The sequence below is a fragment of the Puma concolor genome, chromosome D1 (genome assembly GCF_028749965.1).
Source record: "Puma concolor isolate L17-30 chromosome D1, mPumCon1.1.hap2, whole genome shotgun sequence".
NCBI classification, from domain to species: domain Eukaryota; kingdom Metazoa; phylum Chordata; class Mammalia; order Carnivora; family Felidae; genus Puma; species Puma concolor.
This window is the reverse complement of record NC_141676.1, coordinates 113,128,885-113,142,085: the sequence shown is the minus strand read 5'-3', so window position 1 is coordinate 113,142,085 and position 13,201 is coordinate 113,128,885. Positions and strand designations below refer to the sequence as shown.

The window sequence follows — 13,201 nt, the reverse complement described above, 5'->3', positions numbered from 1 at the left end:
TTTTTTATGTAATACTGGTACACACTTAATAGAATGCATATAGGATAAACATAACATATAGCACTGGGAAACCACAACATTCATTTGACTCACTTTATTGCCATATCCAGTTTATCATGGTGGTCTGGAACTGAACCCACAACATCTCTGAGGTATGACTGTATTACTGGAGAGACAGTACTAGGGGAGTGTCTCCTGAGCCAGAAACAAGAGAGGCAGCGTGCAGAAGGGGAAATGTTATCCAGGTTTCCAAATATTTGCAGACCTTGTCACATCAGAATGACTTGGTGATCAATTCCATATGGGACACTTAGCAATTGAAGAAGAATCAGTGATAACTAAGTTTCCAAACCTGGAGAATGACTTAACTCAGGAAATAAAGACTTCTTGGAGGTTGGAGTAGTTCTCAGGGGTGATGGTGATTTCTGTTACAGCCACGAGGCAGGTGAGAGATGCTATGCTAAAGCAAGGTTGTGGGTATTGAGAGGGCTCAGAGTCAGGCAGAGACATGCAAAGACATTCTCAAACTCCGGGTACTGTCACTGTCACTGATGGACCTAAATTCCCCCTTAAACTGCGGTAGAGCATAGCTGATCCTTAATGTTTCTACCTATGTATATAAAGTCATCTTTGTCTATTTGGTTGTTCTCTTAACCTTCTCTTCATTTTCTTCAGCAGCATCAATGGGTGCATTTGTTTTTAAACAAATGAAGTTTTTTAAAAAAATTTTTTTAATGTTTATTTTTGAGAGAGACAGACACAGAATGCGAGTGGGTTGGGGCAGAGAGAGAGGGAGGCACAGAATCCAAAGCAAGCTCCAGGCTCCAAGCTGTCAACACAGAGCCTGATGTGGGGCTCGAACTCACAAGCTGTGAGATCATGACCCGAGCTGAAGTCGGATGCTCAACCGACTGAGCCACCCAGGCGCCCCAACAAATGAAGTTTTTAATCACCATCCAAGAATGATTTCATATGCAGCGCTAAGTAGAGTACAAACCTTATGAAGAAACTAGGTACTTTCCTTAGGTTTACTTCCATCTCACGGTTTGTGGGTTTGAGCCCCACATTGGGATTCTTGCTGACAGCATGGAACCTGCTTGGGATTCTCTCTCCCTCTTTCTCTGGGATTCTCTCTCTATCCCTATCTCTCACCTTCCCCCATGTTCACTGGTGCGCTCTCTCTCGCTCTCTCTCTCTCAAAAATAAATAACCTTAAGAACAAGATATATGTATATCATGGTAACTGGCACATTTAAGAAATCTTTAGGGTCCAGAGGAATGAGAAAAATATAATGAAAGTAAAGTATAATATGAAACAAATCCATACATTCAATAATATGCATTAGGCCATGACTGTACAGCACAGCAGGATTCTGTTAAGTGCTGGGGACACAATGGTCAATGAAATAGAAAGTTATGTTCTCATGGTGCTTATGTTTCATTTGTTATTCCTTCAACACAGTTGTGGTCTACACATCTGCTATAAGAAAAGCATTCTGTTAGCCTAGTAGACAGTAACCACATGACACACGTGATATATCATTAGCAAAGATGGCGGCCATAGGAAGAAGAAGGCTCAGATGCTGTTTCTATCGGGGAAATCTGACCTAGTCCAGGTGATCAGGGAAGCTGTTTCCAATGAGGGGACATGCAAGCTGACACCCGAAGAATCACTTATCCAGTAGACTAACTGTGGCAAGGATATTTTAGGCAGATGAACATCAAGTGACCAAGAATGAGAGAGTACATTTGGTAAGGAGACAGTGAACAGAGGTTTAGATTTTCTCTTATAAGTTGCATTCAACAAAATGCAGCATGATTTGCTCTTTTAAGCTGATAAATGTATTTTATGACGAAGATGTTGAGTGTTTTAGCAGTTACTCATGATTCTGGTTATTTGGGGGAGGGCACAAAGAGATTGGGTTAATTTGGAGACATCTGAATTGAGGAGGAATGTATGAAATAATACTTCTACTATCATTTAAGAGACAACAAAAATGCTTTCATGGCTTTCCCTGAGCCCCCATCTGCTGCTTGTTCTCCCCTGCAAAAACTCAAGGCTTTGCCCTCTATGAAAAAGTAAATGCCCCAGGAACGTATGCGATTTGTAAACTTCCTTCCTGAATCCACTTATGATGTAGAACTTGGTGTCTCAGGTCTACTGTGAAACCACAGGATCGTGAATTAAACTGAATTTTGTTCTATAAAGAAGCCTCTAAAATTTTGTATCACAATTATTTTCCTTTTTTTATCCTGAGAGAGACAGAGAAAGCACGAGTGGGGGAGGGGCAGAAAGAGAGGGAGAGAGAATCGCAAGCAGGCTCCGTGCTGCCAGCGCAGAGCCCTGCGTAGTGCTCGAACTTACCAAACCGTGAGATCACAACCTGAGCCAAAATCGAGTCGGATGCTTCACTGACTGAGCCAGCCAGGTGCCCCTATATCATAATTATTTCCTTAAGGATGTTTAAAGTTGTATTGCCAAGGTATTGCCCTATAATTTACAAAAGTAAATCATAACAGATGCGAAAAGAATATCACCTTCAAGAGCAAGGTTTTTCAAAAACATTGAACCAGAACACTTAGTTTTCTAATTCAAAATACTGGTCTGGGTGGATTTTTATTATGATTTTATTCTCTCTCCTTTTCCTAAGTGGCCAGCCAGTCCTATGCTATAAGGCTTTCATGCCCTCATGCCGAAACTTTGTGCTTCAAGGTCCAGCCTCTCTAGCAACTGACTTTTGCAGAGTCGGACCTTACCAGGTTGTGACTGTAGACTCCTGAGAAGCACGATTATTCCTTAACTTTGGAGCTTAGCCTGTCCTCACTGAAGAGCCATCGCGTTTTTGAGCTACACGTCTGTAATTAGCGTTCATCCTTACACCTAGGCTCACCCCCTTATCTAGAGCAGCCTTCTGCTGGCCTTGGCAGAAGAATCATTTCACTGGCGTTTTCCCTTGGTGCCTAGCCTTCTATCTTTTTTTCTTCAAAGTCAGAGAGAGGGAGTGGAAGATTGAGAGAGAGGAAAGAAATAATGTCTCCATGCCCCTTGATCCCATGATTTTTCTGCCCTATCAGAGTATCCCCTGATTTCCATGGCAACCCCATTGCTCCTGCCCTGTGAAAGTTTACACTTAGCTTCCCCTTATAGTTAATAGGGTCAACATTATTTTTCTTCACTTGACTCACATTCACTTGCTGAGAGAAGCTTCTCCTTTTTTCCTTTACCTTTTTTTAAGAATCTCACAATTTTTGGACCACTTTAACATTTGACTGATCTGCAATGCTTATGTGGCAAAATGTGCCCTGTGTGGATTAATTCAGTAAGTAGCAGTCTGTCACTTGTATCCTCATAGAAATTAATAAACAATGACGGGGTTACTCTTAATAGAGTTGGGGAGAAAGGGTCTGAATAGGGATGCGGATGTAGGGCATTCCTAAAGCAAGGGTACAAAGTAAGAGACTAGGGATGAGCAAAAAAGCTTACTCCACAATATTCTCACTATTTTTGTGATCAAGATATTTAAAATAACATAAATATGTATCTCGGATAAAAAGATACGTGAATGCTTTATCCCAGGACTTTGAGAATATTCACCCGCCCACTGCGGGTTATCACTTTCCTGCCGAGGCCCAGGATTGATCCAGGTGACCTTTATCAGAGATGTAAAAAAAATTCACATCCCAGATCCCAGTCATTTTTAATAAAGGCAAAGTTATTAAAGAATCATAATCAACTTCAAGATTAAATATTTAAACTGTGGGTTAATTAATTTTCCCATCCATCTTCCTCTAACGAGACTCTTAAGACGCCATGTGGATGGGGGTAGGTGTAAGAGTGTGCAAGGAATCATTGTGACCCTTCTCTTCTACACAGATAACTGATTGTATCAATTTTCTTCAATATTAAGGACTTTTTAAAATCAGGGCATGAAATATAAATAGACGCTTTTCCTGGGAGCATCATGATGTCACCAAGTGTTAGTCCTGCCCTTGAACAGCCAAGGGCAGGGAATAGGAGGTCAGGACGCTAGGTGGTAGAACCCTGAGGGGAATAAGCAAAATCAGATGCTTCCTGGACAGTTTGTACTGACTCATGAGTAAACAGACATGGAGCAAAGACAAAGATGACAGGAACATTGCCCACTCCTTGTGTTTGCAGAGTTTTTATTTCTCTAGTTAATTAGTCAGTAGGTTCGCTAGTCAGCCCTTTAGCGTCTGTCTAGCCTGCTGTGTAGCACGGGCAGGCACGATTGGGGCTACAGATTTTTGTAAGTAATTTACAACAGCCCAGTTAGACCGTTGTGTGCCTCCTGAGGGTGACAAAATTGAACAATCAAAAATCAATAATTAAATAAGCTTCCCGGGAGTGATGTTTAAATATAGACAATAAAAATAATACAAAATAAGACATTTCTTGCGAAGACATAAGAAATATAGTCTATGCCCTTTTTATATGTGAGCCAGAAAGAGAAATTAAATGTTCGTCTGAAAACCAAACTTGAATTCTGCAAAGATGTTTGGATAATAAACAGTTCGCTTGATTTAATTAAACATTTTAAAACATTGTGCCTCAATTTCATCATCTGTAAAATGAAGAAAGTAAGGGAATCGCAGCAAAGGACTACTTAGATGATTAAATGAATTGTTATTTTTTACTGAAACATATTTCAGAATTCCAGCACATAATGTTAGATAATAGATATATAAATACACGTTGCTGGATTATAAAACCACACATTAGAATATCTAAAATCAACACAAACTGAGTTACCAGGTACCTTAGTGCTGACCTCATTGGAAGATACACCATCCCGGAGATGTAAGAGAACTTAGAGAATTTAGGGAATTTTTAAATTTGATGGTGCTGATGATACTGACGATGATGATAGTCATGTATTGAGTACCTCTCTTGTGGGTAGATGTGTGCCCTGAACATCGTATATGTAATCACTTATTCTGAAAACAAACAAACAAAACAAAACCGCTGTACTACAGGTGGCATTTGTTGAGTGATTTATAGGCTTAAAGCACCATTGTAAACATGATTATTAGAAATACTTCGCCCTCAAGGCACCCCGTGCTATTGGAGAGATATGACAAGGACTGGGTCAAGTTAAACATTCAGTGAAACATTTCAGGTTGCTCTAAACTTCTGTAGCCCCATCCCTTTGACTGGAGAGTAGTACTGTTTTCAGTCATAATAGCATAAGATCAACCCAGAAAAAAAATCTATCTTAATATGTTCCTTTGAAATCGAGATCAAAAGGATAGAATATCATACCCATTTAACTGCTAAGCTCAAAAGAGCCATTTGTCAGCCTATGCTTTTACATATTTTGGTTAACTCATTATTTCAATTTTAAGTTTTAGCCCCAAGAGATACAGAATTCTGGAACTAGAGGCTTTGCATTCTATAAGTCAGCACCCACATGGCAATCGTCCAAAAATGCAACGGTCTCATCTGTAACACATCAAGAATAATTTCTCATTTATGAAATAATGCAAATATTTAATATAAATAACTAAGCCCATTTATACTATTCTTTCTTTCAGCTAAATAATGTAGTCTTGAGGATTACTGAAATATAAATGTACATGAAACATGTGAAAGAAAATTACAGCTTTTTTAGCGTATCCTGTGCTTCTTGGCAAAAAAATAACAAAACCTAGCTGAGATTCTGGATTCACAGTATTCTGCTATTAAATAGCTCGGTCATTATCTGCTTCAGACTTCACCGAGAGCATGGATTTCAAAGCTGCAGTGATTCCCGTGCCATTTTATGTTATTAATATTAATGGTTTGGGTTCTTAAAAATATTTTAAATCAGCCAGTGATTACAAGTCATAACTAAGTAAAATAAAGGACCAGAATCGAATCAAGTCATCATTTGAAAAAAGAAAAGAATAAAAATACAACTAATCCTAAAGTTTGCTACTTACTCTCCTGCAAAGTATATGTATAATACACACATACACTTTAATAATACATATGTACATACAATAATACATAACATACATATAAGCTACTTGTGTATGTGGAATATGAAAATATTATTTATGACTATATTCTTGCATCTGATCAGTACTCAGTTTGTCAACAGAATGGAAGATGATATCTGGCCAAGGGAAAAGAAAACACTGCTTGGGGTTTAGAATTTCTAAAAATAGCTATTTACAAGAAAACACTACATCAGTGGTTTTGATTTTTTTTTTTAATTTTTTTTTTCAACGTTTATTTATTTTTGGGACAGAGAGAGACAGAGCATGAACGGGGGAGGGGCAGAGAGAGAGGGAGACACAGAATTGGAAACAGGCTCCAGGCTCTGAGCCATCAGACCAGAGCCTGACGCGGGGCTCGAACTCCCGGACCGCGAGATCGTGACCTGGCTGAAGTCGGACGCCCAACCGACTGTGCCACCCAGGCGCCCCTGGTTTTGATTTTTAAAATAGAGCCCAAAAAATTTTTTAAGGCAGAGGTTTTTTTTGTTTGTTTGTTTTTGTTTTTAATTTGAGAAAGAGAGAACATGTGCATGCACATGATTGAGTGGGGAAGGGGCAAAGGGGGAGAGAGAGAGAGAGAGAGAGAGAGGGAGAGAGAGAGAGTCAGTCTTAAGCTGGCTCCACACTCAGCTTAATGAAACCCAATGCAGGACTCAAGCCCATGACTCTGGGATCATGACCTCAGCTGAAATCAAGAGTTGGACACTCAACCAACTAAGCCACCCAGGTGCCCCTAGAGCAAAATTTTTTTTAATTTTTTTTTTAACTTTTATTTTTGAGACAGAGAGAGACAGAACATGAACTGGGGAGGGGCAGAGAGAGAGGGAGACACAGAATCCGAAACAGGCTCCAGGCTCCGAGCTGTCAGCACAGAGCCCAATGCGGGGCTCGAACTCACGGACCACGAGATGGTGACCTGAGCCCAAGTCGGCCGCTCAACCGACTGAGCCACCCAGGCGCCCCTAGAGCAAAATTTTTGATTGTTTCATTGTAGAGCGGTCTATATATTTTTAAACTCTAGAACTTAGACAGGATGTAAATATTCCTAGAGACATGATTTCCCAGAAGGCTGGAGAATCTGGCATTTCTTCCTGTGTGTTCACTCTTTATCTTGTGAAGACTCTGCAGGTATTCTTTTTAGCATGGTATTTACACTCTTCTGTTTTATCATTGCTGGCTTACCTGTTTGCTCATTGTAAACCCTAACACAGTACATAGTATTTCCTTCCTTCCTTTCCACTTCCTTCCCTCCTTCCCATTTCCTTCCTCCCTTCTCTCCTCTCTCTCTCTTCCTCCTTCGCTTCCTTCCTTCCTTCCTTCCTTCCTTCCTTCCTTCCTTCCTTCCCTCTCCCTTTCCTTCCTTCCTTCCTTCCTTCCTTCCTTCCTTCCCTCCCTCCCTCCCTCCCTCCCTCCCTCCAGAAGCATGTTTTTGCAGACCTCTAACCCAGACCTCCAGTGTCTTGTTTCTAACTGCTCTAAAATACTTTTTGTTGTACATTCATTACTTCTTGCCCATCCCCTCTCCTAGTGGAGGACTAGGCTTGTCCAATGTCCAAATGCAGTGTCCTACAATCTAAGAATCTAAAATTTAGCTGCCTGTATAAAACAACTTTACTCAGAAGATATTTTCTTGAGAGCCCACTTTGTACCAAATATTCTTCAAGATGCTCAAGAGACAGCATGGACAAGACAGACAGAAACCCTTATCTCCTGACGTTGAGATTTGATTAGGTTGCTTAAAGGAGCCAAACTTTGACCCTAGCCTTATTTGTGTTGTCCATGCTGTTTATTTCTGAGATCAACTTAGAGCACTTTAAAATTAAGTTGTAGCATCTATGTACTTTGGAAACTACTTTGATCTTTATGTTCCATCAAATTAGTAAAACTGAGTAATTATGTTAACCATTTCCTAAATTGAGTGTTGTAATCTTAGAAGTCAATAAGATACTCTGTGTGTGTGTGTATTTAAAAACACCTTTATGTAGGAATTTGTTTTTTTACTTCTAAGTGTGTAACGTTCAGTAAGTTATTTAACTTGTACTAAATTTAGTTTTCATATCTAAAACTGTGGATGGTAGGTTCCATTTAACAGTGTTATTGTGATTATTAGAAATATCGTATGAAAAATGGCCATTAACCGTCTACTTACTATGTCACCAAAGTCTAAACAGGTGTGAAATTTAGGGACTAAAGTTAATTTGCCCAAGGGTGTGTGGCTAGGACGTAGCAGATCTGAACCCAACATCTTGCTTCATGACACCTTTTCTCCAACGGTCAAACTGTGATGACTGGTGTATATTTACATGCCAAAATGCTGTCTCTTCATTTAATTTGGACTGAAATATCTTTAAAATTTTTTTACCCATTTCCCACCTGTGTGTTACCTCGCAGAACACTGTATTCGGTACCTTACAATTTTTTTGTTTTGTTTTGTTTTTAACAGACCTGGTGTATCTGCCATTTTTTTCTAGCCATTCTCTTCTCTGCTGTGACAGTGTCTGCCCTCATTGTTCCATCATTCTTGCTTGGTCCGTGGCATGGCTCCATGGCCAACGTCAGTCTGTGGAATGGCTCCATGGCCAATGACAGTCCAGGGAATGACTCCGTGGCTAACGTCACTGCTGGTCATCAGCATTGGCGTCTTCCCTCTTCTTGTTGAGCTTCTTATGTTTTTATCCTCATGCGAGGGGGAAAGATGTCTTTTCTTGTCATGATTCTCCCATTTTTCTTACCTAAATTTGGAGAGAGTGGCCTTACCTAAACAATGCCAATTAATCAGTGTTTCTTTCCCAATCTGTAGCGAAGCAATCTATGACTGTGTTTGAAGCACAATCTTAAAGTCCTCTGATCTTTATAGTTACATTTGTTTGTTTTTATTTCCCATCAAATAATGGCTGTTTCTTTGACAGGAAATGAGAATTTAGTTTAGATTTTTTAAATGTATTTTTTGGCTAGGAGCCATTCCTTAATCCTGATGATTTTGGAAACCAAATTCTCAAGGCCTGAAGTATTCAAACTGATTTTGCTCAGCCAGTAACTTGTGAACCCTTTTTTTTTCATTTCTAATTTTATTTAAATCCAAGCCAGTTAATACATAGTGTAATAATGGTTTTAGGAGTAGAATTTAGTGATTCATCACTTACATACAACATTAGCACTCATCCCAACAAGTGCCCTCCTTGGTGCCTATCACCCATCTAGCCCATCCCCCACCCTCCTCCCTCCATCAACCCTCAGTTCTCTGTATTCAAGAGTCTCTTATGGTTTGTCTCCATCTCTGTTTTTGTCTTATTTTTGCTTCCTTTCCCCTATATTCATGTTTTATTTCCTAAATTCCACATATGAGTGAAATCATATGGTATTCATCTTTCTCTGACTGACTAATTTCTCTTAGAATAATATCCTCCAGTTCCATCCATGTAGTTGCAAATGGCAGGATTTCATTCTTTTTGATCATCGAGTAATATCCCATTGTATATATATACCACATCTTCTTTATCCATCCATCCATTGATGGACATTTGGGCTCTTTCCATAATTTAGCTATTGTCGATAGTGCTGCTATAAACATTGGGGTGCATGTGTCCCTGTGAATCAGCACTCCTGTATTCTTTGGGTAAATACGTAGTAGTGCTATTGCTGGATCCTGGACAGTTCTATTTATAACTTTATGAGGACCCCCCCCCCACCATGCTGTTCTCCAGGGTGCCTCCACCAGCTTGTGAACACTTTAAATGCTGCATAACCTTACTTTCTTGTGTACAATTTTGCATCCTCTGATTTAAAGTCTTTAATAGATCCCATTGCCCTCTGGATGAGAGGCAAGCAAATCCTTTTAAAAGGCTGAAACCTTTGGCATTTCAATTCTCCTGATAAAATCTCTAGTTCTGTAAAAAGGCAACCTCCCTGACATGTCTGGATGTTTATATTGGCTGCCCCTGCTGCCTGATGCATTGATCTTTCAGTGTCTCTCCCCCATCTCGGGTCTCCTGGGTTACTCACACCGGCTACTGAGGAGTTACTTCATCTTGGAAACTGCCTCCAAGCCCAAAAGACTTGTCAGGCACTTGACCTAGGTTCCTCCAGGGCCCCTGGTGTGCCCTCTGAGTAAGACTTTTCACTTGCCTTTATCACTGCCTCTCTCCATACGCTGGGCTACACCCCTCAGGATGAAGGTGGGTCTAATTCTCCTGTGCCTCTACTTGAACATAGACCACTGAGCCTAACCACAAGGCAGGACCGCAGTAAATCTGTATGAGTCAAACATTTTGTCTTTAATGTGCAAATAGTTGTTGTACAAAGTCATCATATCATACTTGTGGGCTTCCTAGATGCGCTCAGAATGTATGAAAAAGAAGTTTGTGTACTAAAGTTGTGTCACATTTGATAATAGAAGCACTCTGTAGTTTGCAAGATACTACTTCTTACTAACATGTAATGTACTGAAATGCTCGCATCTGGTAAGGACTTTTCAAGTTTATTTTATCCTGCATAAAATGCGGTATCTGAGAGATAAAAGAGTAGCATTTTCCTGCTAACATATTTCATATTCTAAAATAACTATTGTTTATATTTTCTAACATAATTATTACTTTATTATTTTCTGGAACAAATAATAAAAAAAAAGAAAGCCTTCAGAACACAGTGAGTGACTTTTTGATGATGTGTGAAAAGGCACTTAAAGGTAGTTATTAACCTGTGTTGGGACACAGCATCCCTCTGAAAAGCTGATAAAGGCCATAAGCTCTCTCTCTTCTGCTCCAGAAAAATGCTCAGATGCACATATGCTCACCTACAATTTTTTTTGCCTACAATTTAGGCCTCTTGTGTTTCACTCAAGAAAAATAGGTTAAGAAACCCTAGGCTGAAATCAGCCTGAGAAGAGTGTGGACTCAGCCAGCCAAGAGGTAGGATAAGGTGTAAGGAAGGCCAGCATATTCCAGATGGTCAGGAAGCCTGGGCTTCGGAAAAGAATGCACCGTGCTTTATGAACCTCTGTGAAATACTCCCTAACTTGAACACTCCCTAACACGATGATCTGAATTGTCTGGAATCAAAACACCTGTGCTCATTCATTCATCGACACATTCAGCTGGCCACTCTGCTGGAGGATGGGGGCTGGGTGTGGATGGGTTATTATTGTAGACGAGGTGATTCCTCTGCGTTTCTCACGTTCCAGAAATAGGGAAATAGCATTCTAGAAATCACGTATCATTCTAGAGATAAGGAAAGTGAATCCATCTCTTTATAGAAGTTTCTGCTAATGTGGCACTGATTTTATACCCAGCAGCCATTTTTCATTTATCACAACTCTTGATTTGATGTGCAGACACATGAAGTTTTTAGTGAATGGTAGAGCCGTAAAATGTAATTTAATTAGGTTACTATTAGGTTACTATAATGAAAATTATTCACGTGACATGTACTCCGTGCAGTAATGGTATAAGGTGACGGTTGAAAGCTTCCTAACAGTGCCCCAAATAGGATGAATATTTTTATGTAGAAATTTAGAGAAAAACGTGGCATCTCTTAATTTGCCTGAAGTCTTTCCTGTGCGTAGGGAAGCCTCAAATTAGGATAACAGTCCTGCGGCTATAGTAGAGCTCAGGTAGGGGTGGAGGTAATTTTAATCCTTGATGCCATTCATTGAGACTCAGACTCGAGTCTGTTTCCCTAGTAACGTAGAACTGCTCACAATAAAACACCAAGGGGAGACTTTGATCAAATCAATGTGCAAGTAATTGCGGCCTCGAGCGCACTGCAGTGAAACCGAGGAAAAGTTCTTGTGTCTCATGTGTCGGGAAACTGGAGAGAATATGCACAGTCACCTCGGAAATGAGGGGACAGCACTGTGTGCATATGGTGCCGTTGTCGGTCATTCTCGGTGATGACCCCGGACGCTCATGACGATGCACGTGCAGGCGTGGTGGAAAGACTGCTCTCTGAACCACGGGCCCTCTCCCTGAGCACATGCCGTGATGATTCTTTGATTTTGCAGCTGCCACCACTATTCACAGAACATGCTGCCGTTTAAAGGGCATCCATTTAGATGGGAAGTCGATCCCAAATCTTCACACAAAAAAGCCACCCAGTCTCTGAATATGCTGTGTCACTTCGGTCTGTCTGTGCCGGCGTCTCCTAACTTCCTCCCGGCTGCAGTGTATTATTTGAGGGTATATACACAGCTTCCTCCCAGTACACTTGTCCTCATTTCTACTCTTGATTAATGCTGAAATCGTCAAGACTTATGTTTTCATGAATATCATTTCAACTCGGGGCACATAGTTTCTCTTGATGTAGCCGTTCCCTCGGGAAACCTTTCCTGAAGACCCTTTCCATGTGCTACATGTGCAGGATGGACCGGGGAAAAGACCAGCAGCATCCCTTTGGGTGCTCCAAACTTGCTATTTGATTTTCAGGAGAACCTATGAGCAAGGTTGCTAGAATAACTCAGGAAATAAGCTGTGCTGCCTGGGACGAGATCGTATCACATGACCGTAATGACCTATGAGCATGACCATGACTTCAGGTATCATCCACCTTCTGGGTCATTTGGGAATGGACACAACATTGGTATCTGTTGCTCTTCCGGTTTTCAAGCAGTGTTTCGTTTTTCCTAAGCCACTCTACCAGAAGTAATATTATAACTTTTTCTTTATATTGACACCTTCGACTGTCTACCTCTTTTAGCTCCTGTATTTAAGAATACACTCCTTGAGGGCAAAATCTATGCTTATTCATCTCCGTTTTCCTTCCTAGAGATTGCACAGGACCCTAGCGTATATATCGTGGAGGCACAGTAAAATTTCTTGCTGTTCCATGAGTATGGGAGTATGTTCCTGCTTTGATCCTGCAGAGCCTCTGCCCTTGCTAATCCTTCGGTTGGAGACACTTGTCCCATGGATATCCACACGATGCATTCCCTCGACCCTTCGCCCGGTCGGAACATCATCTCATCAGACAGGCTCATCATAACCACCCTAGTTACCTTAGAAATGGCACAGCTGTCCACCACAGCCCACACCTGACATTCTTCGTACCCTGATTTATCATTCTTCATCACATTTTTCACCATCTGGCATATTAATCGTCTTCCATCACCAAAAGCTCTGTGAAGGCACAAGCTTTGTTTTATTCACTGTTTTATTCCCCATGCCTGGAACAGTGCCTAGGAGCTAGTGGGACACTCGATAAATGTTTG

The 13,201-nt window shown here is 40.6% G+C and overlaps 1 protein-coding gene across 12 annotated transcripts in view; it reads left to right on the top strand.

Moving 5' to 3' along the window:
- Positions 1-13,201, top strand: part of GRIA4 (glutamate ionotropic receptor AMPA type subunit 4) — a 399,366-nt gene that overhangs the window by 84,725 nt on the left and 301,440 nt on the right. The window lies entirely within an intron of this gene.